At 40.1% G+C, this 26736-nt stretch overlaps 1 protein-coding gene across 8 annotated transcripts in view; it reads right to left on the bottom strand.

Moving 5' to 3' along the window:
* Nucleotides 1-26736, bottom strand: part of NCKAP5 (NCK associated protein 5) — a 376987-nt gene that overhangs the window by 342703 nt on the left and 7548 nt on the right. For 3 of the 8 annotated variants that reach the window (XM_066190351.1, XM_066190352.1, XM_066190345.1), the window contains exons 1-2: nt 8221-8660; nt 7331-7446 (exon numbers count right to left, since the gene is read on the bottom strand). The exons of 1 other annotated variant lie outside the window; for it this stretch is intronic. The gene's annotated coding sequence lies outside the window, so the exon portion shown is untranslated. Of the gene's footprint in view, nt 1-6683; nt 6861-7330; nt 7447-8220; nt 8662-26736 lie in introns of those variants that run through there. 4 more of the 8 variants (XM_066190346.1, XM_066190347.1, XM_066190353.1 and 1 more) reach the window with 4 other exon arrangements.

Consider the following 26736-nt stretch of genomic DNA (forward strand, 5'->3'; position numbering starts at 1 on the left):
TCAACTGGTGCTGGTCAAGTCAGAGACCTCAGGAGGGGTCTCAGTTGTGCTGCCCAGAGTTAGAAACTCTTGAACTCTGCATCCAAGCCCAGAATCCTCAGGAACACATACGATCCAAACCTGGAATTCAGGTAGAGAGGAATAAGTAAAACAGGTAAAGTATAACTTGCTTTCACACAAACAACAGCCAGTGGGTAAAAGTGAGATTTCAATGCTTTGCTGGGGAGATCATTACCCATCAGTAAGATTTGCTCTCTGCCAGGAGCAAGGAAAATCCTGCCTAGGGTTTCTGGTACACTGCATGGGGCTGTGTATCTTTCAAACAATTCAGTTCTCAGGACTGCACCCAAAACTATCATCTAGGTGATAAATTCTTGACAATGTCTTGTTAAAGTTTTTTTTTTTCTTGTGACAGGAGAATTTTCTGGTAATCGAAAAGCAATTCACTTGATTAAAGATAAATTGGTAAATATAAATGACAGAACTGGTTTGCCATGACATTGGGATGCATTCCCAATCAATAACACCAGGACAGAATCGCAGCTTAAGGGAAGGACTTTACTTGCTTTAGGAAAGCACATCATCAAATCCTAGACAAGTCTACAGATTCTCAAGCAGAGAGACAAGGAGAACGGCCAACCTGAGGCCTTGTCGATCATGCTACCCTTGTCAGTCATTTGGTGCTCTTTTTCATTTACTGGTGCAACCTCAAATGAAAAAGATGAAGATCTTGGTCTCAAAAGTTAGAGCTAACAGCCAGTGACATTAGAGAGCTGTTTATTAAAATGTTAACCTTAATGCTTTCCTTCATAGCAGCACATGTTAAAAATCCTTAATTACTTAGCTGAACTCTTAGTATTTTCTAAGTGTTTCTCATATGTAACAGCAAAGAGAACCTGGTCCTTTTACCTCCAGCTTAATATGGTAATTAGACAGTTCTGATTATTGATAATTAGGATTTTAGCATTTCACCTCTGGTTTAGTGTTTCAAACTCACATGAGGTTGATATTGAATTAAAGTAATTTCCATCAGCTGACTGCTCAGTGACCTCTAAGAAATATTACAAGTTTGTAGTGGACAGGTGTCTATATGATTAAAATACACTTTGCAAGCACAGTTGGCACTCTGGAATTTTCTTATTATGAATTTATAATCTGCTCTTCCAGCTTATAAATTCAAAGTATTCAGGGGCACTGAGATGTCATTTAAAAACAAGGAGGATACAGTGTTCTTTGCTAATCTCACAAAGTACCTTTGTTTCTAGAGCAGTTTTGAGTCCCTGGACAAATGATTTTGAGCACTGCAAAGATTATCAATCACACTATTAAAACTCATGAATTATACTTTAAGTAGCAACATTAAAAGCCAAAAAAAACCCCTAAAGTGCTGTAAGATTCTTTATCAAAATCTCACAACCAGCACCATGCATGGTGTTCACTGTAAAGAGAAAAATACACACAACACCAACAAGGTAGAGTCACACAGAGTGTCCCACATATGCATGAACCAACTTTAATTGAATCAATATTCCCAGACACTCACAGAGAACTCAAGTATTTTTGGTAGCAAAAAAATGCTAAAATGTTTTTTGGCAGGAGAAGGTGAGCCCAACCTCAAAATGAGGTGGTTCTCTGGCTAGGAATCAAGGAAACAGCTTTGTGTTTGAGTAGGATTTGGGGGATGGGCTAAGGAAACATCAAAATATTTTATGGCTTTTGAATAACCAAGCCCATAATTCAAGCCTCAAGCCTTTAACCTGTTTCTCTTTAACCCATTCAGAGATTTTGTCTGAGAACATGTGAGAAAATATTTTCCATTCATTTTCTCTTTCTTTTTGCACCAATTCGGAGCAAAGCAAGGCAGAGCCCTTCAGGCTTAGGCCTTGTGGCAGATGCAGCTTCACAGAACTGAGAGACTTCCCAAGAATATCATGGAAGTTTTTGTGGACTTATCATTTACTCACATCTGTGTCAATGAAAGAAAGTAGGAAAACCTTGTACAGAATCCAAACAACAGGGAAGGAAGGACACTTCGGTAGAATCAATCCCCAGCAGTTTAAATACACGGGCAAGATGTTTCACCTCTCTGAAAAGGAACATTGTTTGGCCTGGCCCTGTTTAAGATGCTGTAAGATTTATAAGAACACAAAACAACAGTTACTAAGCTTGGCACTGTTGTGCTGTGGGGAAAGGGCTTTGGATCCATCCAAGAACAGAGCCCTCACCTCAACATGGGAACAAAACACAGACAAGATTAATTAGCTCAAGAACAGAGTGATCTTAATTTTGTGAAAAAGTGAGAGGGATGAACCACAAAAAAAGCCTCACCGTTTTCTAATGGTCCTACTAGGAAAGTCCTACTAGAAATTTCCTCCTTAAACTGATTTTTCTCAGCCACTGATTTCCTCTGCAAGTGGCAACTGAAATATAGGGACAAAACCACGGCTAAGCAACTCTCAGCATTTACCTCTCCAGTTTAAATCCAGTAAAATGAGTCTGCATTTTACATATATTTTTGATGGAGTGGTTAAGAGGAAGAACAGGTATGTGTGCAATCAAAACAAGTATTCGTGCATCTCTTTTTAACACATTTCTGTCACATTGTCCAGCAAGATAGCAACAGTCTGCTCAAACTGAGCCACAAACACAAAAAGTTAGCTGAAGACAGCACTTAACAAATTGCAGATGCATAAGACTCATCCAGAAAGACCTCACAAATCAGCAATGAGAGGAAGACAGAGCAAATCATGCAGAAACTATTTAATCAATGAGTAAAGACAATTATAACATCTGTTAATCTTTTGTGTAGGTTATAATTAGATGCTGCGGAGGAGTAGCCTTTAAGGGGGAGGCAGGGAATCCTTTAACATCTGCTAGAAGGGCAAACACTGTGCAATAAATGACTTTAAATGCAATCAGCAAAATGAGAGCTGAGCAGAGTTCACAAAAGGCCTGTATAAAAGATTGAGGATAACAAAATATTTTGCCAAAGGTCAACTCCTGCAGCACTAGAGCCTGAATAATGAGTTCTAGTTTATAGGCCACATCAAAAACAAACGTGATTGTACCTCTGAAAAACAATTCTTTTCTCATTTGTGTCATTATGGCAAAAGCACATGCTGCTGCTGTAAATCACGTCAGCTTAATGACTTATTAGGGCTCTGTCTATCAACCATGAACAATTTAGAATAAACAGGTAGGTGTGATGTATTTTAAAGGCCAGAATCCACTCTGATTAGACTGACACAGAACTGCGTCTCACTGTAAAAGTGATGTGATTCTGATTTTAAATAATTAATCACTCAATAGCTTCTAAAAGATCTAATTATTTCCTCATTTTGCCGTTGAAAACAACCATATGCTTGAAGCTGTTCCTCACTGACAATGTGAGTCCAAAAGGGAGGTATTTTATCCAGTTTAACACGGCCCTCTACTGGCAAAATTACCCCCCAAAATCTTACCACTAAGTACTACTTTGACAGATCATTTCAGAGCAGCAGAAAAGACCCTATATTTTGCAGCAGTTACACCAAATCTCCGAACATAGAGTAGACCAGAGTTTTAGGACTTTGCATAAATTAAGTCATCACTTAATCTCTCCAGAATTCCCTTGCAGAGAGCATTACTTCCTTTCACCCACCAGATGCAGCTCTGGCCATCAACAGAGCACTGAAGAAACAAGCCAAGCGCTCATATCTAGAGGAGTGAGTAATTTTAGAAACAAATGCAATCCTTCCACTTGTGTCAAGTTGTGCTGTGTTCCTCAAGGATTGCCACTGAACCCCCACGGGGCTGATGCACACATGTGATTTCAGTTCGCACAATTAGGTAATACTTAGTATAGGTGAAACAAGCATAATAGAGCCCAGCTGCCAAAAGGATACTGTTTAAATACAAATGCTAACTACCACCAAAAGCAACTTCACTGCAAAAGAATTCCTGCTTCCTTCTTTTCTCCACCATTGCTGAAAATCCACAGTGGTGACTCAATACAGCTTCAATCAAAGTGAAGCAGACAATGAAATTCGCCTCTGTTGTTGCATGTGGTAATTAACTCTTCCTATTTGTATTATGTCTGAGCAACAAAGAAACAAAAGGACATGGTAAAGTATTGAATTTAACAATTTAGATAACGATGAATTATAATAATCAATTAGCATTGTCAAAGAAAATAATTTGTGACATGCATTTGATTCTGTCCAGACCTATTGTGTGCACACACTATCCAAGGCTGGTTTGGCTCTGGAAAACAAACAGGGTTATCCTGTGGAAAGCTTATCAAACATGCAGTTTAACAGTGGCATTTGTTCTTGCTGCGTGTCAATATTAATAGACCATATTTCAGCAACATCATTTTTATCCACTGCTTTATAATCCAACCTGCTTTTCAGGGTCTGCATCATTCATAGCCCATAGACAATGTCACAGCCCGTTTCCAGAAGCCATTGCTGCTCTACAAATCCCCTTTATCTGATCCACCTGAATGCCAAGCAATGGGCACATAAGAGATTTCCCAGTGTTTTTCACATAAAAGCTATCTAACTTTTCATCCTGAAAACGTCATGACTAATTCATGTAACCATCGGGGAAAACCTAATGTGATTCAGGTTCCTGCATGCTGCACAAGCAGTATCAGTAGACAGAACAGAACAGAGCATTACAAGTGTTAATGGCTCATGTTCTATTTACATTGTACATTTATCCTGTTTTAGTAATAAAACAGCATAATACACGCTTTAGCTTCTGAAGGTATTCTGGCAGCTTTGGCACGAATTTTTCTTCAGCATAACTGCAGTCCTGCCAGGAGCTGAACACGTGCAGAGCCACACACGAGCTGCAGAGCGTCCTGCTGCATTTGGCCCTGGCTGCACCGTGCTGAGCTCCTCAGCCAGCTGAGCTTCCCTTTGACACCTTTGTTCCGTGGCTTTTATCCCAATCCCAGTCCCACTTGTCAGACGATTACAGCCTGGAGTCTGCTCTTATTCCCTTTCTTTTCAGATGGAGAAAGCCCAAAGAATTGACATTCTCTTGGCAATTGTCCTTTTTAATGCCATCCCAGAATATTATCAGATTATACTCTGTATCCTTGGGCAGATTTCTCAGGGAAAATCCAACTAGGGGATCCCCGGGCTGAAAAGAGAGCTCAATCTATATCCTAATTTGCTACCTTGGTATATAAGGAAGCAAATGTAAATGTGAGGAGGAAAATGAAAATTGGATGCCCACGGGCTCATCAGGTTTTGAGAGTCTGCTTCTAAGGGAATTAGGTGAAGATTAGCTCATGACGAAAGTGGAATTGTGCCCTCCTGCTTTACATTTACTGGGGCAGGATTTCTACTTCCAGAAAGCTAAGCCCCCTAAACACTTATACACAATTCATGTACAAAAACAATACCATAGGAACCCATGAAGTTTTCTTTAAAAGCAGTAAAATTCACATTTTTCAGATTAGAATTTGCTTTTTAAATTTAAGTGAGAAAGGTAAGTGGAACCCAGTGAGGGTTTTTTATCCTCATTTTGTTCTAATTATTCTGAAGAGTTCAAAGGCACTTATTTGCCAACAATATCTGTAACTTTGTAACTGTAAATTATCAGTTCACAAGAGCAGATCATCTTTATTGGCCACAAGGTGACAGAGGAAAGGAAAGACTGGCTTTAAGGAATTAGTGCTAGGGCTCAAACCCGTTCCCTTCTCCCAAAAGAAAAGCCTTTGTCACAACTCTCTGCTCTTCACTTCTGCTTTTGCGGGAAGTTTCTAAGCTACAAAAATGTCTTTTAAAGACCATATAAACTTCTTAAATATAATTTCTGAAAAATAGGGATGAACACCTGAGGAATAAAAATACGCTCTTATTTACATGCCCATTTGAAACACCAAAAGCCTTTGCCATTCCCATGGTATTAATGCAGAGCTAAATTTAGGTTGGTTCCCCCCACCCTCCCAGGAGAATATGCTTCCATTGCAAAGACAGAACAACAGCTCCTGAACTGCACAGTATCTTGACATGCCAAGCCACATTACAGCATCAAAAGAGAAGAGCTGGAGAGTTTTGATCCGCTGTAGAAACAGGGTCACTCGAGAGGGGCATCTGCAGTTGTAGCCCCTCTGACCTTAATAAAAAGCCTCAAAAAATCTGTTGCTGGGTGGGACTGAGAGGCCTTGTAAACAAAATCAGTAGCAAGCAAAGCAAACCAAAATAAATAGTGCTGGTAATTCATGAGGAATCCTCCAATTCCTATCTGATGGATTTGTACTGACTTACCCTCATACACTTGCCAATCATAATTTTCTGATTTCAATCCTCAGAAATGTGCTTTGTCTTCACAAAGACAGATCATTAAACAGAGGTAAATAGTAATAAAAAGTTCCTCGTACACAGCACTGTGATTAGGTTACATCCTAGAAAAAGCCACTACGACTGAAATTACAGTAATTTAGAATGGGCTTCTGGTGAAAGATTGAAATGAGAAGCAAGAGACCTGGGGATTGTTACTAGCTTTTGAAGTGGGTAAGCTAAATTTTAATAAACCACATCTATGGACCAGTTTACTCCTCTGTCAAACACGGATAATTCCATGCCAATCACAGCTAGTTATCCTGAAAATTAGTTAATCTCTGGTCAGAAACACAGTTGTGTCCCACAAACAGCAGGCAGCACAGAAAGTTTAGCCACAGCACCTACCAGAATAATAGTTTTTCTGCTCTGATATTTCAGGATGTGATGTGACTCCTAACAAACACTCAAAAATTACAGTTTCTCATATAATTGAGAATTCATTCTATCCAAAAGGTATCAGATTTCAAAGCACTGTATGATTCTCTCTTTTAAACTTATACGCCTCCAGAACTTGAACAGGGGCTAAAAGTGGAAAAAAAAAAAAATCAAGTTTCATTTGAAAGAAATGCCTACATAAGAAACAAAATAATTTTAAATAAAACTGTACTAAAAACTACAAGGAATTTATATTAAAATTTCAAAATAATACTGAATATTCAAATAAATATAATTAAATTACAAGAGAACCAACTTCAGACAGCCCAGGTTTTGTTCAGTTAATGACAGCATTCAGGAGACTTGAAGAATCTTAAAGTTTCATCACTTAAATTAAGAGAGAGCCACTTCAGTGTAATCTCATACAAACAAAAGCCAGAATGAAGTTTTCATTTATCCTGAACCACAGTCAGATGCATGGCTGTAATTACCCCTTACAACTACGTACTTGCCGCTCTTTTAATTAAAACAAAACTACAAATAGCAGTGCTGACACACTCCTAGAGAAAATAAGCTTTACAGAGATGGTAAAAACACCAAACCAGCAAAAGCCTTACTTGCAGCAGCTCAGTCAAAACATGCCAGCCTTGGAGAACTCAGAACCGTAAGAAGTCTTTGCAGTCCAGAAATTCTCTTGAGTTTATCCAGTGTTTATTTACCAAGCTTTCAAAGTCTGTGGTTAGAAGAACAGAGTTAGCTTTCTACACCCTCCACAGCACCAAAGTCCTTCAGAAACAGCAGAAACATGAAGTTTGCTGATAGTTGGGTTTGCTGCTGCTATGTAGTTGCTCAGTACTTGTAAATACAAGCTCTGTGGACAAAGTCCCAAATGACATCACAGGCAGCTGCTTATTGTTGAGTCTTTATTAACCGACTGTCAAAAAAGAAAAGCGAGGAGGAAAAAAAAAAAAGCTCAAACTATCTTCCCTGCAGCACAATTTGCATGTTAGTAGGAGTTACAGTGCTACACATATAAATACTTCTGTTTACCCAACTAATGTTTTCCTAGAATGAATAAACAGTGTTTGCAGGGAAAGCAGAAATGTAAGAAAAACTTAAACAGCTTTACCACGTGAAGAGCACAGGGAGAAAAAAAAAAAAAAAAAAGAAAAAAAGAAAAAACCTCACCAGCACTGCCTTTTTCACAATTTATCACTGAATTCTCCTAATTCTTTGGTTTATTTAACAATAGGGGTGCAAACCTGCCTAGATTTTAAAGCACAGAGCAGAGGACTTTAGTAGGTTGAAATGAAAGTTTCAACTCATTCCAAATTTGAAAAGTTACAGAATTACAAACTATAATCTTTGCAAGATTTAAGACAGCTCAACTTCAATAACAGTGCATTTTGAAGAAAACCCCCTTACTTTCCAAAGATGAAAATACAAGAAAGCAAGAAACAGGACCAAGCATAGTTATTCACAAGGTGCTAAGGGCATAAATACTGACCTTTCCTTCTCGAGGGGGAGGTCCAAGACTGAGTAGAACTGTGGAGCTGAAACACTCACTCAGCTCCAACCGAGGCACAGGGTACTCACAGGATAACTCATCCAGCTCCTAATCTGACTCTCTGTCACAGAGTTCCTGCTGAAAGAGAGGGGCTGGGACTCTGTGCCTCGATTTCTCAGAAGTCAGCCCTTTCAAGTCAGAACTTCAAACGCTGAAAGAGCACCACCAAGGCTTGTGACAGATGGAGCTCTCTTATCTGTGCACGTTTCCACACGAAGAGGTTCAATATTGGAAACACCTGGCCACTCACATCTAAACACCCTAAACTGTCCCACAAACAACAAAACAAGCGAAACCTGAGCTCAGGGATGAGCTGAAGCCAAGTTCTCCCTGCTTTTTTAATTGCTACACATAAAAGCCTCAACCCAAATTCTGCCTGTATTTACAGAGAGAAAACCAATCTTGGGTCAGATCCTTGGCTGCTGTAAATCAGGCTAGATGCAATTACACACCTGAACAAGAGCAGTCAGCTGCAAGCTGAAATCCTGCTTTTAGCAGGAAAGAGTGCCATTAAAAACATTTGTGTGACCTTAATAACAGAGTGCCTGATTTTCTTGGTGCTTGCCCTGAGTGGCAGCAGTACCCTGCTGGCACAGCGGTGCCGAGTTCACTGCAACCGCTCATGTAGGCAACTGCTGCCTCTGCCATTAGCTACCTCTAAAATATAAGTTTGTACTTTTGATGGAGATCTTTTGTAAATCCCCTACATTTATTCCTGCGGCTAATCCGTCTGTAGCACACAAGAAACACCACACTGTGTAACTCTGGGTTATATTTACCTCCCTGGCTCAAACACACAGGGCTGTGTTCCTCTTCTGTTGCACTCAGCGAGGTTTTATATCTTGCTTATTAAGAGCTTGCCAGTCTGATCCAGGAAGTCTTCAAAATACTTTGAGGATGAAGTGGGCTATGGGAGTAATAAGTACTAACACATAATATTGAATCAGATCAATTTCAAACCATACAGCTTTAGTTCCAGCTTCACAAGTGCCATTTAGGCAAACGTGAACAAGGCCCTGCTTGGATATACAGCTCCATAAGGCTTCAGCCTTTTTTCCATGAGAAACAGGCCCGTAAGATCAGCAGAAGAGTTAGATTTTGCTTAAATCTGTTGCAGATTAATAGTGTGCTTTCTCAGACAAAAGATTAAATTCATTTTTTCACCTGCCGTTAGAAATAGTTATAAAATTTTCAAACACAGGTTACCTTGAAGCTCTCTTGATGAGAAAACTGGCTTTCTCTGAGACACTAATGCAGACAAACGTGTAGAAGAAAGGGAGAGTATAGAGTCATAAAGGAAGGAAACCACTAGTCCAATTGAAAAGCCAAGTGCTTAATGAAATAAAAAAGGACGAGCCTTCAGGAAAATTGCAGCCTGTTCCCAGAAAGAATTTATATCATTTAGCAAAATTTAGCACTTACTAAATTTCCGAGGGTATGTTAATGCATTTCCAGGCTAAGCACACCTGGGTGAGCAGGACCGGGACAGCACTCACACGACTCACATCTCTCTGGTCAGGAAGCAGTGCAGAGGCACTGACCTGAGTTGCCTGAAAGCAATTTCTCCGCGTTTTTCAGAAGCAGTGGTTATTGTAAAAATCAATGCACAACAAAACGAGTACTGAGATTTGTGGGTTTAACCAGAGAGTTTTTCTTCCCAAGAGGGGAATTGCCATGAGGGTGGACAAACAGATTTTGCATTCTTCAAATTACAGCACTTATTAAGGGAGTGGCCATTAGCTCACCCTGTCAGTGCACTTATCCATCTAATTTCTATTCTAAGTCATAAGATATAGCTGCTGGCTGTGCAGATACAACTTATTTTTGGCAAGAATGCCACGACTTTTGCTAGAGCAAAATTAACAGCAGAATTCAGTCCTTGACTAGCTGCAGGTTGAGTGAAAAGATAAAGAAGTCAAATTCATGAGCTGCAGTCATTGCTCCTGGCCTGATGTGCAGTAGGCTGAACTGATTCTTGTATCTGAGGAAATAATTCAGCTTTGTACTGCCTCATTTTTATGAGCAGACAGGCAAGATGAGACATCACAAACTGATCTAAGTACACACAGATATTAGGAAAGCTTGTCAATTAACCTCCTGCAGTACATCTCTTAAAGACCCCATGTCTCACACTAACACAAAATCCATACTATTTCAGGTTCACTGTCCACATTTGACTCTACTTTGTCATTAACTTAGAAAGTTCCTCCTCACTGAAGAACCCAAAGCAAGGACATCTTCTTGGAAAATGCAATAGTTGGCTGGGATTGAGTCACCCAAACTGCACCTTTACTGAAGCATGCAGGAGCCCCTGAATTTGTGATCAGCTTGGACCCAGGTGTCTCAAGGTTCAGTCTCTCACCACAGACCCCCAAAGCTGCAGCAGAGGTGATCAGCCCCACAGCCTGAAGAGTTAAAAGGCAGGTGGGACATGCTAAAAGCGTTTTCCCACTGTGCTGAGAGTCCTGCGTGCTTCAGTGCAGCTTCAGACAACCAGCACATGTGAAAACCTTGTTTTACTCTCCAATTACTGCTGGAGCAAGGATAGACAAGCTGACAGGATGAAGAGCAGTTTAGCCTTGGGCAAAATTGCAGGACATTAAAATCCCAACAGATTGCAATATGATAGAATATAAAATCCTAAACTGTTATCTTTTTATCCCACAGTAAATACTTAGATCACTGGAGTGCAATTAAAAAAAAAAAAAAAATAAAGGTTAAACAAATTGTAGGAGGCAGAATTTGTCCACTTTGGAGTTGCACATGGTTGGAAGTGTTGAGCTGGTTCCTAAAATACCATGGAAATTTCTCCAGTGTACTGAAGAGCAAAATATTCTTTGAAAATTACTATTATGCACAAGTTAACACAGTAAACACTTTCCTGGAGTAGCTGACCAAGCAGATAAACAACTGACAAGTTGAAATATGTGGAGAGAATAAAAGGAAGGGTGTGAGGGCAGTGTATGAATCTCCTCAGGTACTCACTGTCAAAAACTGGCCTTCAGTTGAAGCAGTTTGATCAGGCTGGTAAGCTTTTGATCACAAAGATAATTTGGTTTTTAACCTTGCTAGGTGATTTTTGAAAGCTTTTTACCTCCCCTGCATGTCAAGAATAGGGAAGAGGTCCTTAGCAAAGGCAGGTTTTACTGCTGGAATAAACAATAGCTCTCTCTTCTGTCACATTTATGAATTAAAGCTTCAGAGAAAGCAGCAGATAACATATAACACCAGTAACTGTGTTCAGATCAGCCATTCTGCTACATGCAGGGCTGGGAGTATCATCAGTCTGGTTTGTCCTTACCGGTTGTACTCTTCATGCCTGGCACTGCCATGCTGCCCTCTCCAAGAGCTCCCAGACAGATTCTGTAAAAACCTACATGCTCCTCAATGCCTGTCACTCCTGCAGCTAAAAAATATTATACTCTGCTTCCTGGAAGAGCACCTTTATGGAAACATTTACTCTAACTCACATCCCAGACTATGGAAAGTCCTGTCCTTAAGTGTCAGAATGAAGCCTTGACACCCAATTCTGACACACAGGAAAAAGAAAGTCTAAAATGAAATGTTTAATCTAGCCTTTGGAGATGAGCTGAGAGGTAAAATGAGCATATACAATTGTTCCTGCCATAGCAGTGCTTTGCAATCAATTTCTAAATCTTTTTCAGTTCCATAATTTTTGCTTCAGGAGAACTCTATGAAAAGCATTCATTGGATAAAATTGATGGGATGTCTTTAAAGGACATTGGCTTTCACTAAAAATTGCCTCATTGTAAAATACAATATCAAGCAAATCATAAAAAGTTTGTTTTGAGTGTTTGCCACTTGAAACTGGAAGAAGTAGGCAGAAGCTGGATTTTTGAATTGCAAGGGAACTCAGAAATATTGTAAATATGATTACAAAATATAAGTACATAGGACTGGCTCTCCTTCATTCCATAGCTTAACTCATTATTCCTTCTTTGCCTTTCCTGTTGTTTCTGGAATCAAACAATTGATTCAACCACCAGTGACCTTATCCAGAATTAATTGAAATCAATGGCATTAATGGATTCTGGAGCAGGCCCAAAACCAATGCACGTTCAAAAGCTTTTGTATACCCTTAATCACACGAGTAAGCCTCTCCAAATTCAGATTCCAGTGGATCCAGTCATAAAATCAGTTCTGCAGTATTTAACTTCACATATGGACAGCGGTCCCCTGCTGGATATTGAAAGTGGTCTCTATTACGAGGAGAAGGTTATTCCCATAATCTATTTCTGATGAAAGCATGTATTTGTACAGGTGTCAGTGATCCTGCAGGGCTGGCAGCTAATGGGAAGGCTGCCTAATGTGCACTCTCCTGCTGCCTCTTTGGACATGTCGCTGTGTGTCAGCAGCAGAGGTACCAGCTTGTGAAACACACATTCCTCTGATGCAAGCATCTGGCTTCTTGGCAGCCAAGTCGTGACAGGTTCTGCGGCAGCTGGGATGGCCCCATGCTCTTTCAGATGGTTAAATAGTCTTGTTTTTCAGCCTAGCTGTTTGTTTTCCTGCTGCACTCCTGGATGGAAGCCCATTCGCCCTTTTAATCAATGAACTGGCCGTTGGATGGGAGTAATCAGCCACATTTCTGTGCATGTCAGAGCAGAGATTTTTGCCCAGACATTGCCAGCCCTACAGCCCTGTGCTCTTGACTCCACGCTTAACCTTGTCCAGCTTCATCCTGACACTAATACACCGAAGAAAGGATTGTCTTCCCAAACTGAGAGCAAACACTAGAACAGCTTTCTTCAGCTCTTAGTCATAGGATTTCCTGGATTTCATAGCTCCTGCTTTGTACAGGAGACGGTATTCAGATCAAATAAGAAATACAATTTATTTATTTCAGACGGCTTTAAAAACTGTCCTCCCATGTGCATGCACCAGATGGAGATAGGAATCTGGCTGGAAGGTTTAGCCTTACACTGTGTGGCACAGAGGTAACAGCACATTGGATTATTGAGAGAAAAAATTCTTCAGAGAAGATTCCATAAATCTGAAATAAATTTTATTTAAATTGCCTTTAAACGTAATTTGCAAATCCACAACATAATGAGCAGTTCCGAGTAATTCCCTTGAATAAATGAACACATGCCACTACTAAAACCAAATGGGACAACACAGTATTAAACAGGAGTTCTCACAGGGATGCCACAAAAATCAAAAGCTGTCATCTGCCTCTCAGCCATTTGTAAGCCACCTCCACCTTTTCACTCTAAATGATAATCTGTCTCTTCTTTTTTCCTATGTACTGCTGCTTGTGGAGGGAAAATAAGTAATGAACTGATGTGGACAGGCTACATTTCCCCCTGGCAGGGTTTTACTCTTTGCTCTTGTGCTTGCCATATGAAGTTCTTCTCGTGGGGTGCAACTACTCTTTTTTCTACACTCCCCCAAAGAGAGAAAATACACAAAAAGGCCAATTCCCGCCCCTGCCACAGAGAGAGAGGAGGGAACAAATCTTCCCTGCAACCTCCCTTCATGCGTTCCTTTGATGGCTTGATGAGGACCTAGTAACCAGCTGATCAGTCCTGTCACCCACCATTTACCAGACGCACACACTGACATACGCTCACACACACAGATGCTGTTAATCCGTTCTAATGGCCAAAATGATGCCTGTGGAAACAAGACGTCAGTGTCACCACGGGCTCCAGCCACACCAGGCCACACATATCCAGCATGACCATAATTGGCACTCGGCACCTTCCTGTCCTAAAGGAAGTAAGAAAACGAGTCCCAAACTAGTCTGAGATGTGTTACTATAATTTGAAGTTGTCTTTGGGTCTTTCCATTCCATCTCCAAAGCTGGGTAGGCAAGAATTGCTTCCAGAAGATGACTTAGTAAGTGAGAGCTGTAACAACATGCCTGGTTTTAATACCATGTAATTCCATACTATGACACACGATGTAAATTGATAAAACCCCTCTCATTTTAATGAATGCCTGTTATCAAGGAGAGGCTATCTGAAATGCATTGCCAGTATTCTCGTCTCTTAAAACCCATCAAATTTGCAGAAAGTTGATCCATGTCATATGTAAAATGTTCAAGAGTTAAGCACCTTGCTTAAAGCCCGAGAAAAGACACCAACAGATTAAAGTCTTGAAATTACTGCTCCCAGCACTGACAGTGGAGCCCTGGACAATACCATGAAGCCTTACTCAAAGGTAACTCAGTGCAAGTCTTCAGACCTCTCCTCTCTCCTCTGGAAAAAAATCCTGGGTTGTAGAAAGCTGTACTAATAAACAGTACACACACTAGGATTTCAACAGTATGCTGTGATTACTTTAAATCTGTGAAATACAACTCATAAAAGCTAGCAGGATGCTTTTCAGGAGAAGAGACCATAATGTCTCTGCAAAAAGGTGATGGAAAAGCATGAGAAAGGTTTCTTACTCTTCAAGAAAAGGAAAAAAAAAAAAAAAAAAAAAAGAAAAAGAAAAAGAAAAAAAGCCTCCATCCTGTTCCTCTGGATAGACCAGGACAGGTATATCAAACAAAAGCTGTTCTGGTTTACCACATTGCCTTCTCCACTACAGTGCTGAAGATTTTATTGCATGCTATAAAGAGAGGAAAAACTCATCTTGTAGTCATATAAACACAGTGAACAACACAGAATAAGTATCAATTACTTTTGCAAGTTCCTGTGATAGCTTCAAACCCCGAGGATAATTTCAAATGGTATGACAAAGACTTCAGTTAGATTAAAACGTCAAAACCAAACTAGCATTCAAAACCAAACAATTTCATCTCTGCTGTGGAAGTTACAATAAATTTTCTGAACTGGCAGATTTCCCTCCTAGCTGTTCAGCTGTTCCTTTCCCACAGGTAAAATAAGTCAATCTGTTTGAGAAGACAATTTGCCATCCAGCTTACTTAATGCCACACATTAAAATTAAATGACTGACTAATTTTGTTGTCAAAGAGCTGTTTTAATGGGAATTCATGGTTAAAAGAAACAGCCCCAATAGAGAAATAAAATCAGATAATGCTGACTTCCATGAGAATTAGATCTAAATAAAATAACTGTCCAACTTTTTGCCTCTTTTTACATGGAACTTTTCTCAAATCCTTCAACAGGTCCTTGCATACGTCACTTCGTTTAATCCCATGATCCAACTTTGGCTCAGTGATGTGAATATTAACACAAACATGACTAACAGAAAACAGTAGATCTGTGATAAATTTTTGCTCATCTGGAATTAAACATGATAAATTCTTGTAGCATACCAGCAAGCCAATATAGCTCTGTTTTCCATTCCCCTTGTTCCAACATTAGTAGCTACGGAAAGTGCGTGGCAGTGCTGGTGCTGGGTCTATTCACACAGTGCTGTGCAATGCCTTGCAGAGACATTTGAAGCAGCTTTAAATAAGTTATTTTGGTTCAGGAAAGCAACTTGGCCACATTAGTTCCCTGCATGGAGCCCAGCAAAGGAAATACCCTCTGCAGAGGCCTGTGGGAGTGTTACAGTCCTGCCCCAGCCCAGGGAGCAGGTTCAGAGGCAGCTCAGTATCTGCACACCACACTGCCCTATGACCACAGAAGTATTACAAGTGTTCATTTTGCTTTCAGAAAAAGGCAGGAAAATTCTTAATCTTCACACTGTAAGTCACAACCTGAAAAGATTTTCCTAGTCGTGGTGTGAGCTCTTTTGATTCATCCTAGGGCACCATTCTTAACTGAAAGAATAGAAGTCACTCTAAGGTTGAGAGCCACCTTTGAAATGCTCTGTAGGAGCATGAAGCAAGACTCACCCTCCTCTTTGATCAAATGAAGGGCTAAGGCTCTGGCCACTTCATTGGCCTTTGCCTGCAGAGGAGCAAAACTCAAGTGCACACTGAGCAGCATTGCTGGAGCCTGCTCCATGTTCCCTTGATTTCAAATAATCTCAGCAATTCCGGTGAGAAACCCAACCTGTTTCCAATGGCTAAGTGCCATGCTCTTAGCCTCCATACACTCGTGGATATACATGTATTAATAACAGGGATTAGCTGTCACTAGCCAGAACCTCTTGCTTACAATATTCGGAAAATCCTGAAAATATGAACTCTTTAAAGTTTTTACACAGATATTCCTTCTCTACTTTATGTTCCAGGTTGCTTTGCTGAACAATTTGGGCCAATTCTTGTGTGTTGACCTAGAGGTCAGACATGGCAGACACCTGGAACAGCTTCTCCAACATCTGCCCTGTTGTTGTTTCCTTATCCCTCCAAAATTACAGATACAGCAGTTCTCAGCATGCACAAGGGTATCTACATGAGTGGGTGTTATCTGTTAGTATTGTTTATGTGATGCCACAGGTAAATGGACAATTTCGAAAAGAATTTTTAAAAAGGCCCATTGTCCACATTGTCTCCATCTCATTTCAGAGCTCTTCCAAATATCCCAGAAGTTTGGACAAGAAAAATTTCTGCTGTGCTCTGGCTTTGGCACATGTCTTTTAACAGATGGAAATTATTGTTATGTAGCCTTAGGTCATATCAGGATCTCTTTTTGTTTCTGTAATGAGGCCCAATTAATACCTAGGACTTTCTGCCATTCAAAGGATTTTAAAATATCAGCATTTCAGCCAGGACTGTAATGCTGATGTGTGCTTTTATGATATAATCTAACTGTAATTACGCAAACCAATATCAACATAATAGTCATTCTAATTCTTAGGAAACTTGGGTATTCCACTGTATTCCAAAAATGCTTACTCTAAAAGACTTTTCCCCTTCCCATTGCAGGGTCAGCATTTCACCTTATGTGAAGTATCGTTGCAAATTAGAGAAATTAGAGTAATTATATTGAGCTAGACAGTCTTTGGGCTGGTCTCCATGAAAGTTTTGCTGTAACACAAGACAGGACAGGACAGCAGTCACTCTGTGCAACCTTACCATGTAGCATTAGAAATATCTGCACTGAGAAGTGGTGTGGAATAGCTATTTTAGTAGTGATTTACTACTAATCTTTTAGACAAAACCCTGAAGCCACCTTACTATTTTTAGGGCTTATGCCTTTCAGAAACCTTGACGTAAAATGACTGCAATGAAAAAATTTATTTAAAAAATATTCACAGAGTAATACTCAATTATACCGTATTCAGCATGCAGGACCTCCAGGGTTACCACTATCCCTGAAAAAGTCAGGTCATGAATGCTTGAAATTTTTTAACTTTACTTGGGTATTAGAAGTTTGGACTGAATATTTGACAGTTCTGGGCAAATGATGACTCTTAACTTTACATTTCAGCTTTTTCTCTTTCTCCACCTGCAGCACTGGGAACCTCCTGAGTAATAACGCTCAGCATCTTTACTGAATCCAACAGGACTGTTCACTAACTGTGGTTTCCAGCTGCTGCCCAACATACCTGAAAATTTCCACCAAACTCAACATCTTGACCATCACACAGATTAAGACAGAATTAGATAGCCCAGACGCATTACAAAAGACAAATTTACAGCCAAGACTAAACTGAATGTTACTAAAAGACAGGGAAATTAATGTAAATAAGTATTTTAAGCTTGGTATCTCCTTTCCTCTCCTCCCCTCCTCTCCTTAGAAATAATCAATGACCAGACAGTTGGCAAGATAAACAGTAAATGTCACTGTAACTTAATGGGGGCTACGTATCAGAAACGGTCAATATAATGACAGGAGTAGATTTACTATTACATGGTATAATTTTAAAAAATATATTTAATTACTACTGTCAGAAACTGTGCTAAAAATAGATTATTGAGTAGCATTTTTTCTACATGACAGATAAATGTAGGAATGTAGCATTCTCAAGGAACTGTTTGTACTAGACACTGTATTTCCTCTCCACCCAGCAGGACTTCCAGAAGAACATCACATGAATTTTGCAAGTATATCAAGGAGATAATAGTCACCACAGGCTGTAAAAACTGGAAGATCACAGACGTGCAAGTATATGCAGGTGCTACAAGCAAACTACATTTTCTTCCTGCCAAAAAGACTTCTCTAATCTCCAAGCTAGTGAAAATGTCCTCTTGGCTCCAGTATTTTCCCTGCAGCCACAACAATTTTTAAATACATATGCAGCCATTTGATTTTATCCCCTAGAAGGACAAAATCAGCAAGTGACAGTGTCCATCAACTCCCTTGAAGGCTACATACATTTTATATACATCTTGCAAATTAATCTATGTACTCGGGTTTTCTGTAATTATTTAAATCCTACCACCACTTCTCAAGAAAGAGAAGAAGAATGATGATTTCAGCTATCCAGGCATAATTCTCCCTAAATCGAGTGGCAAGTCCAACGATATGGGGACATTAAATGATTCTAGGTCACTGCTCCACTAGGGCATCCCCACAGAGTTGGTTCAGTTTAGAAAAGTTTGGTGTCAGGAGCTGAAACCACAGTTGTTCATGACCCAAGCAGCTGCTTAGGACGAGATGCCCCACGTGTGCTGGAGCAGGTCTGTATGACACCACAGCACTCAAGCCAACGTGGTTTAATTTACTCAAAACAATGGTAAGGTCATGCCTTGTAAACCTAAAAGAATGGCACTGCTTCTGTGGCGAATGTGTTTGGTGCTATGAACTGAAAAAGCACTTGTCCCAAACAATGCCAAAGCAGAGGTGAAGCAGCACAGCTCCAGTTCTGACTCTGCTGCTCCACACCTCCTGGCCTGCCTGGGTGGCACTTGGCTTCTCCAGAAAATGCCAAGAACCCACCTCAGAATGATTAATGCCACATCTTCTAACTAGGAAGCATTCATCGTTTACACATACCTACAGAAAGCTGTTGTCCTCAACCTGTCATACTCTGGAAGCATTTTTGAGGAAAACAACACAATGGTGGAAGAAAGGCAGCAGCAGAGACAATTCCCAAAGAAGATGTTCACCTGGAATAACTTCCATCTGAGTTTGTCACTGCTCAAGCCCTCTAACCAGCCACCTCATCTTCACAGAAATCTTTTCTGGGAATTACACAATGACCAAGTGCCTGCACCTTACCACAACACTTACTCCTGGCTCTAGAATTTAAGTTTTAATTAAAAGTTTCTACATCTTATGCCTGCAAGGAAAATTTATCAAAACACAAGCAGAACATAAACTTTCAACCTATATAAAGCTTGAGACAACAGCTCAGAAATTCTACTTTTCTTCTTAGCACATCACTGAAATGAAATCACAGCATTTCCTAAAGGCAGCTTCACTGAAAGCACCAGATTTTTAATAAACATTAAAGTGTAGCTCTCCGGGGGTTTTTGCCACCCTTCCCAAAGCAGCCTACAAGATTTTTGCCTTCAGCCTCACTGTTCTTCCTTCAACAATCCCAAAAGAAAACCTATACTTCTTTTTGCTATCTAAAACATATTTAAAAGCAAGATATTGACGGACTACAAAAAATTGTACTGAGCAACAGTATAACGGTTTCTTTAGCAGAGCTTTCCAACAGGCAGGTATTGACACATTTGCTGAGGCAAAATCTCCTTCCTTCCAAAAAAACCAGAGCTGCAATCAAGAGTTTCAATAAATGCTGCAAGATGTTGGGGCTGGGCAAGGACCAGTTCTTGCCTCATGAGCCTCTGTGCCACAGAGACTGGCACAAAACTGCCTCACGTCCATGTATTTAACACCACAATTAAAAGCTGACCAAATGACTGTTGATGTCCGTGGGAATCCATTACCTTCCATGGGATTTGGGCATAAGTACCACGAGCTGCACCACACCAAGTACCACCAAAGGAGAAAGGCCTCCACAAACAAGATCCAAAGGCAAAGAGCAAACCTCACACTGCCTGTGGCTCACCCCTACCATGTAGTGCCACCTCAGATTCCAGAACAACAGTCCCAGCCTCCAGGGAACAGAAGACAGGCATTTCAGTCATGGCACACTGCAGAGGGCATACAAACCCAGGTTTGTTCCGCGACAAAACCACAGAGGAGCGAGGCATGGCGGTGACTTCACAAATCCAAAGTCACACAAGTCACAGCTCTTTACACAGAGCCCAGAGCTGCACAGGGAGCTGTCAGCAGCCACAGTCCCTCTCTCTCCCCACCCCAGGAATGCTCTCCTGCCCCCTCCCCTGTTCCCTGCCACAGCTCAGGGTGACTCAGCTCAGCTCCCAGGAGGAAAATCATCCCTGCTGCTCATGCACATGAACTCTATCTGTCCACAATGATACACATGCACTTCTGAGAAACCATAAAAAGGAGAGGAAGAGAAATCCGTGGGGAATGGTAGGACAGGAATGGACTGGCACACACAGCCACAGCTATCCTGCATTAAAATGAAGTTACACGTGGGTTTTCAGGAAAAAGGCTGCTATTGGATCTTCCATTGCACGTCATTCAGTGCAGTGAGGCATGCTGTGCTTCCACAAAGTGCCCCAAAACTTTTTCATATTGGCTTTACTGCTTACTCTAATGAAAGATATAAAGCTTTTAAACTTTCTTCATACAAAAACCAAATTTATCTTCTATACTGAGCCAAAAGTATTGACATTGCAACCCTGCTGGTACTGAAGAGTCTTACAGTAAGCAACTCTTTCGCACAGATTGGCTTTTAAGGTCTCAAACATCTGTGCACTGTCACAAATCTTTCCAGTATTTATAGCTTCCAGTCACTCACCTAATACTACAAAAGTGCCTTCATGGGACTATATGGTTAAAAGGAGGAAAACAAGGGGGATTCCAGTGTATCACCACTTCTCCTACCTTAACTGAATGCCAGAGATTGCCCCTTACTCCCATTTCTCTTCCTTCATTCCTGTTCAGGATGAATGATAGCACCCAGCTGGACATACCCCTAGGAAGAATGGAGCTTCCTTCACCACGGAAATTCTGCTTTTGTAAAATGCTTAAAGCTGCTGAGTATCCTTGTAACACACAAGTTTCCAGTCCACAGGATAGTGCTCTGCCTCCACAGCACTCAGCTCCCATAGTGGTGCTAGAAAGAGGAATTTGGTTCAGCTCTACCTACACACTATGCCAGAAACAAAAAGGAAAATAAAACCCCAAGCAATTCAGTAGTCCTCACTCCTTTTACTGTAAATACATTTTCTAATCCAGTGTTCCAAATCACACAATCATGGGCTGGTTGTGTGCAGGGCCTGGTAAATCCTGAGCCAGTTCAAAATTAACATTTAACTGATAAAAGATCAGTTTATGAAAGTGAAAGGTTTGAACAAGTGGGAACAACTTCAGTTTTTTGTAAGGGCAGTGCTTTGTTGCATATACAGACCTGTACAGCTCTGCAACTAAGGCTGGTACAAAGATGGGAATTGAACTGAAACATGAGGAAGATCTTCCCACTTTCACCAGCACTTCCACAGCTGTCATCAAAGAATGCCTCTCACCTGAATTTTTTCAAGACACAAAAATAAATTACCATGAGCCACCATTTCTTGTGTTTTTTTCTGAACAAGAACACACACAAAAATTTTATAAGCCACTTTGTGCAATACAATTTCTAGTATATTGCCAAAGACCAAAATTACTGAAAAAGTCCACGGCAATTTGGCATGGTAGGAAAATGTTTATATTTTGATCTCTGTCAGTTCTACTGACCAAGATATACTCTCGTAGCCACTGAACTCATCAGGGAATTAAAGAGTTAATAAAAACAGAGGAAACCTCACAATTACATGAAGCACAATCTGTCACTCAGATACTGGAAATGGACTATGAAGATGCCAGTATAAGTGCATGTACTTATATACAGAGAACACTTTAAACAGTTGACCATGATTTATACATGCTGCAGCTGTCACACACACTATTGCTGACATCCAAAGAGCCTATGCATACTTTCAGTGGAAGAAATTTCTAGTTATTTGCCATTTTGTAGAACTGTAAATCACATAAATGCTCATATTATTACCATGTCCTCTGACAGTTTGCATCAACAGACCATCTTGGAAGAATTACAGTGATGAATTATTGACAGTGTCTCATATAGCTGGCAAACATTTATTTGAAATGCTGTGGTACAGAACCTGCATCTTTCTGGTCCTGAGATTGACCCTAATGTAAACCATAGCATACAACAGATAAAAAATATATAGCCTGGCTCTCAATTTGTGATCTCATTTTCATCATTCGATGGTTCCCATAAAGATTGTTTATTATTGATGTGAAATGCTGGAACCAAAATATCCTGTAGCTGGAAGCTGGAAGTCTCAGTAACTGAGTCAGAGTGACTCTTCTGGCCTTCTCTCAATATGCTTTATTTCTTCTATTGAATAAACAAACAGTCCCATTCCGTAATGACAACAAGAGCCAGGATTTTCCCATATTGTTTTGACAGATGTTGTCAGGGACTGATTACAAAAACCTGTACACCTAGATACTGCAGTGATATTCCATAATATAACTGAACTACATGCAGAATAAACTAATGTCATAGGAAGCTGTGCTAATGAAAAGCCTCTGACTATGGAAATTAAACTGCAAAATAATTTTCCCAACTGCAGCAAAACTATTTTTAAGAGTACTGGAGATAAAAATACGTTATTAGGTACATTGTACTAAAAGGCACAGAAAATGATGGATTGATTACCAAAATACCTTAGTGTTTGCTTCAGATGCCTTGTAGGGAAAGATCAAGTCCTTTTCCAAAAGTCTCAATACTCCAAAGCCCTCAGCCAGAACCACCAGACCAAGCCTGACTGCTACTTGGCTCAGTAAATTCAGTCAGAACTTAGTCTATTAATTATGGTTTTGTGCTCTGTATTTACAGATAGGTGGAAAATGCACCGAAGCTGGTGGGGCTGAACTATATACAATTATTTTAAAGGTTTTTCAGGGATTTATCTTGACGGACGTTTGGGAGAAGATGCTGTGTCACTGACCATAGCCATGCATTATTTAAAAAAAAATAAATAAAAGTAGACAGAATCCCCACTTCAATTACACACAGAACTGTGAAACAGGCTGATTTGCTATTATTAGGTGTTAATGTGCCCTTTGTAACTGTTAAAAGGAAACCCAGACACTGCACCAACATGAGTTGCCATTTTGAATGCCACTTTTCAGGTCTGTAGCCCCCACTGGCCCTGACATTTACTTGTTAAATAGGAGACCACAAAGTGACTAGCAAGAGGACAATATTTTTTCAAAGCCCGGGGAGAACAAGGGGACATCACAGTGAGGGTGTTTGGACAAGTCAGACAGTGTTTTTGCAAACCTGGCTGACTAATAATTCTGGAAATTAAAAACCTTTTGCAAACCTGGCTGATTACTAATTCTGGAAACTAAAACCCCACAGCTCTGTATGACTGACCAAAGAGATATTAAATCATTTTGTCCGTGCAGGATGAGACACTACACAATTCATGTGTACAAGTGTATTTCCTCAGTATTTCTCTAGATTCCACAGAAACAGACCTGCATGTATGTCTGCATACACACTGAGGGTAAGGTTGAAAAGAGATAAAAGGCTGTCAACACCACAGTGAACATTTGCAACTGAATCCTTGTGTGGTTGGTTGGAGGAAGATCCTAACTAGATATGAGCCAAAAACTCGAAAAACATTCTGTGATCAAAAGTTTTCACTACTCTCTCTAATAAAATACTTCCTTTGGTTTAAAAAAAAAAAAAAAAAAGAAAGAAAGAAAGAAAAAAGATGTTTCTGATTAGCTGTGGAAATGTATCATTCCATGGCTTTTCTTCTGTAGTTTGTCTACAGGTGTGTTAAACAAGCCCAAACCTGAGAATTCTGCAGTTTTTCTCTTTAGAAATAACTTTAAATGAAACCTACAACTGAAAAAATTAAGGCTTAATTCTTCACCAGTGTGAAGAAAATATGAAATATAATCAAGCAATAGTGTAGTTAGCATCCAGAAGGTGAAGTGTTCGGTGGGATTTAGAATACCTCAGTCTTTCCCAGGACACAGGCCTAAGTGACAGACTTTCCTGGGTATCAAGGACAAGACCAAAGCCCAATTTTAACCTTGCAAACTTTTCCAAAGGTTTTCATTACTATTAGACTGATTTGATAGAAATCTCACAAAATGAAAAGCAATCCTCTCAGTTATCATGTTTCTTTTCTTAAAACCTCAGCTTTCTTCATACTAAATACATATAAAGAACATTTTTTCAATAAACACAGCACCACCAATTTGAAAGCAATCCCTGCCTAGGATGGAGTAAGAACTGTCTATCATCCCTCTGTGCCCTAAGTAGGGTCAATAAGTCATTCTTGCCATGCACAGCATTATGTAAGAAATTACAAAGGGGCCCTATTTAGATGACCTCCTTTTTTTGTTTCGTATTCTAATTGCCCGGCTAAAAGGAACACGTTGTCCCAGCGGAAACTTTAGGAGCAGCACTGGGCGAGATGCGCATACAGGAACACTTCACACGTGCACTCTGACCTCTCTTGACACTGCAGATCCTTTTCCAATTTCCAAAAGTTTCCAGGAGGAAGCAAAGGGAGTCAGCCCTGTCTGTGTGATGTCTCAGTGACATTTCTCTGAGATGATAGTTCACTGGGATTTGCACATCTGAAACTCCCTCCAGGGAGCCTTGTGAAAGCTTCAGCCTAACCTACTTTCAGCACTCCATGGAGTAATTCCGTTCCAAGAGCCAGCAGCCATTGATGGCAGCAGGAAGATGCAAAGGAATGCAAAGGGACCTCAGCCCTGTAGGACCCAGTGAGGCCTAAAAGCCACTCATAAAAATGAAACACCCCCATGAAGTTATTGAAAATTGAGGTCTGATTTAAGGGAAAAGGCAGATTTTTGGGGGGACAGCATTATTGAACTAACACAAAAACAAAAAGCAATTATACCTTCAGATGAGAATCAGGCAAAATCTTTACCAAAAAAAACCCCAAAAAAACAAAACAAAAAAAAAAAAGCAAATTTAAAAAAGAACCACATTCACCCTCAAATATCTTTGAAATCAGTTATGCTTCCAGCTAAAAAAAAAAGGTGTCATTGTGAGAGATACGTGATGACACTTATAATATTTCTAGCTATAGGATGCATTAGATTGGGAAACCAGAGTCAGACTAAGTCTGGTTCGCTCTGTTACCTGAAGCAGCTGTGGCAGAAGAGAGGGCTCTCCCAACACATTCATGGACCCCCACACTGAACTTTTTAATGATGCCCCTGCAGACTGCACAAGTTGTGGGCATTTTCACCTCTCTTATTTTTTCCCTTGTCTCATGCCACAGAGTCCTGAGGACTCTTAATATATTAGTTTTTAAAGGCATCATCTTTTCATGCCTCCTGAATGCAATTTAAACTCCAAACTTTATTTGACTGAAGGGGGACGATACCTAGGACCCTAGTGAAGAAAATGAAGACTGTTAAATCCATCAGCAAGTGATTCATTTTTCAGATGAAATGAGCACCATTAGGAAACCATGAAATAAAACAGATGCCCAAAAACTAAAACAGGTAGTCATCTTCTTCAATTTAAATACATTCATTTGCACTGTTCTGGTCACTTTCAGTGATTATTACTTCCTGCATGTAAGAAAAGCAATGTAAACCAGAACCAGTGGGTGAAGGCAAGATGCCAAGGAAGCAAAGTAAATAAAAAAAGGCAGGAGAATTCCAGCTTTAGTGACAGAGGATGTAGCACTACTGATTGTATCACCATCTTCCCAGTGGGTTTTGTACAAATGAGGACTGGCAAAGGTGAGGTATCCTTGTAGCAGATACACACAAGCTGGGCCACAAGCACTTCTCCCAAAGTTTGGCTGTGGGAGTGCTGATTCCAACCAAGCCTTGCTGCTGTCAGACCCTTCAGCCCCTTCACATAATGCAGCACAATTGATTTTACACAGTGAGCCAAGCTGCACCTCTCCTTCTCCCTCCCACACCTGCCAAACCATGTGAGAGAAACACTCCCCTCAAATTCCCTTCCAGTACACTGTAACTGATAGGGCTGACCATGGGAAAGCAAAAAAATGTTGTTGCCACAATAACTGCAATCTAGTTGTTGCAAACAAGAAATATTTGTAACTCTTCAAGGCTGTCAATGATTCTAGAAAATAATTCTAGAAAAAGTTTTGCTTAGTTTATTCTATATGGTTGATGATTCTTCCCGCACAATTTTCTGTACTTCATACGCAGACCTCTACAGATTTATTTCACATCTGTATTATGTTATTCATATGAATTTGTCATTTGAAGTTATTTTAGACATAATGTTTACAGAATTATTTCAGTAAGAAAGCTTATTGCAGAGAGATTCCAGTTTTGACTGCTGAAACCACTTGGTCTAATCATTTATGGGAGTAAATAAATGTTATGAGACTTCATGGAGGAACTATTATCCAAATTACTGAACAACAACAGAAAAGCCTTTATTATGTTCCAGGAATGCATTTCTGGCAGAGAAAATAACATTTGTATACAATGTCTTTTTATAGATTAGACAGGAGAAAAATGCCTGTATTGATGTACTGCAAACAGCAGAGATTTTTTTCTTTCCTGAAGAATTACAAGTGACATCAGTTTTCAA

Source organism: Chamaea fasciata, unplaced genomic scaffold (genome assembly GCF_029207755.1).
Source record: "Chamaea fasciata isolate MVZ Bird 193981 ecotype frontalis unplaced genomic scaffold, bChaFas1.0.hap1 SCAF_8, whole genome shotgun sequence".
NCBI classification, from domain to species: domain Eukaryota; kingdom Metazoa; phylum Chordata; class Aves; order Passeriformes; family Sylviidae; genus Chamaea; species Chamaea fasciata.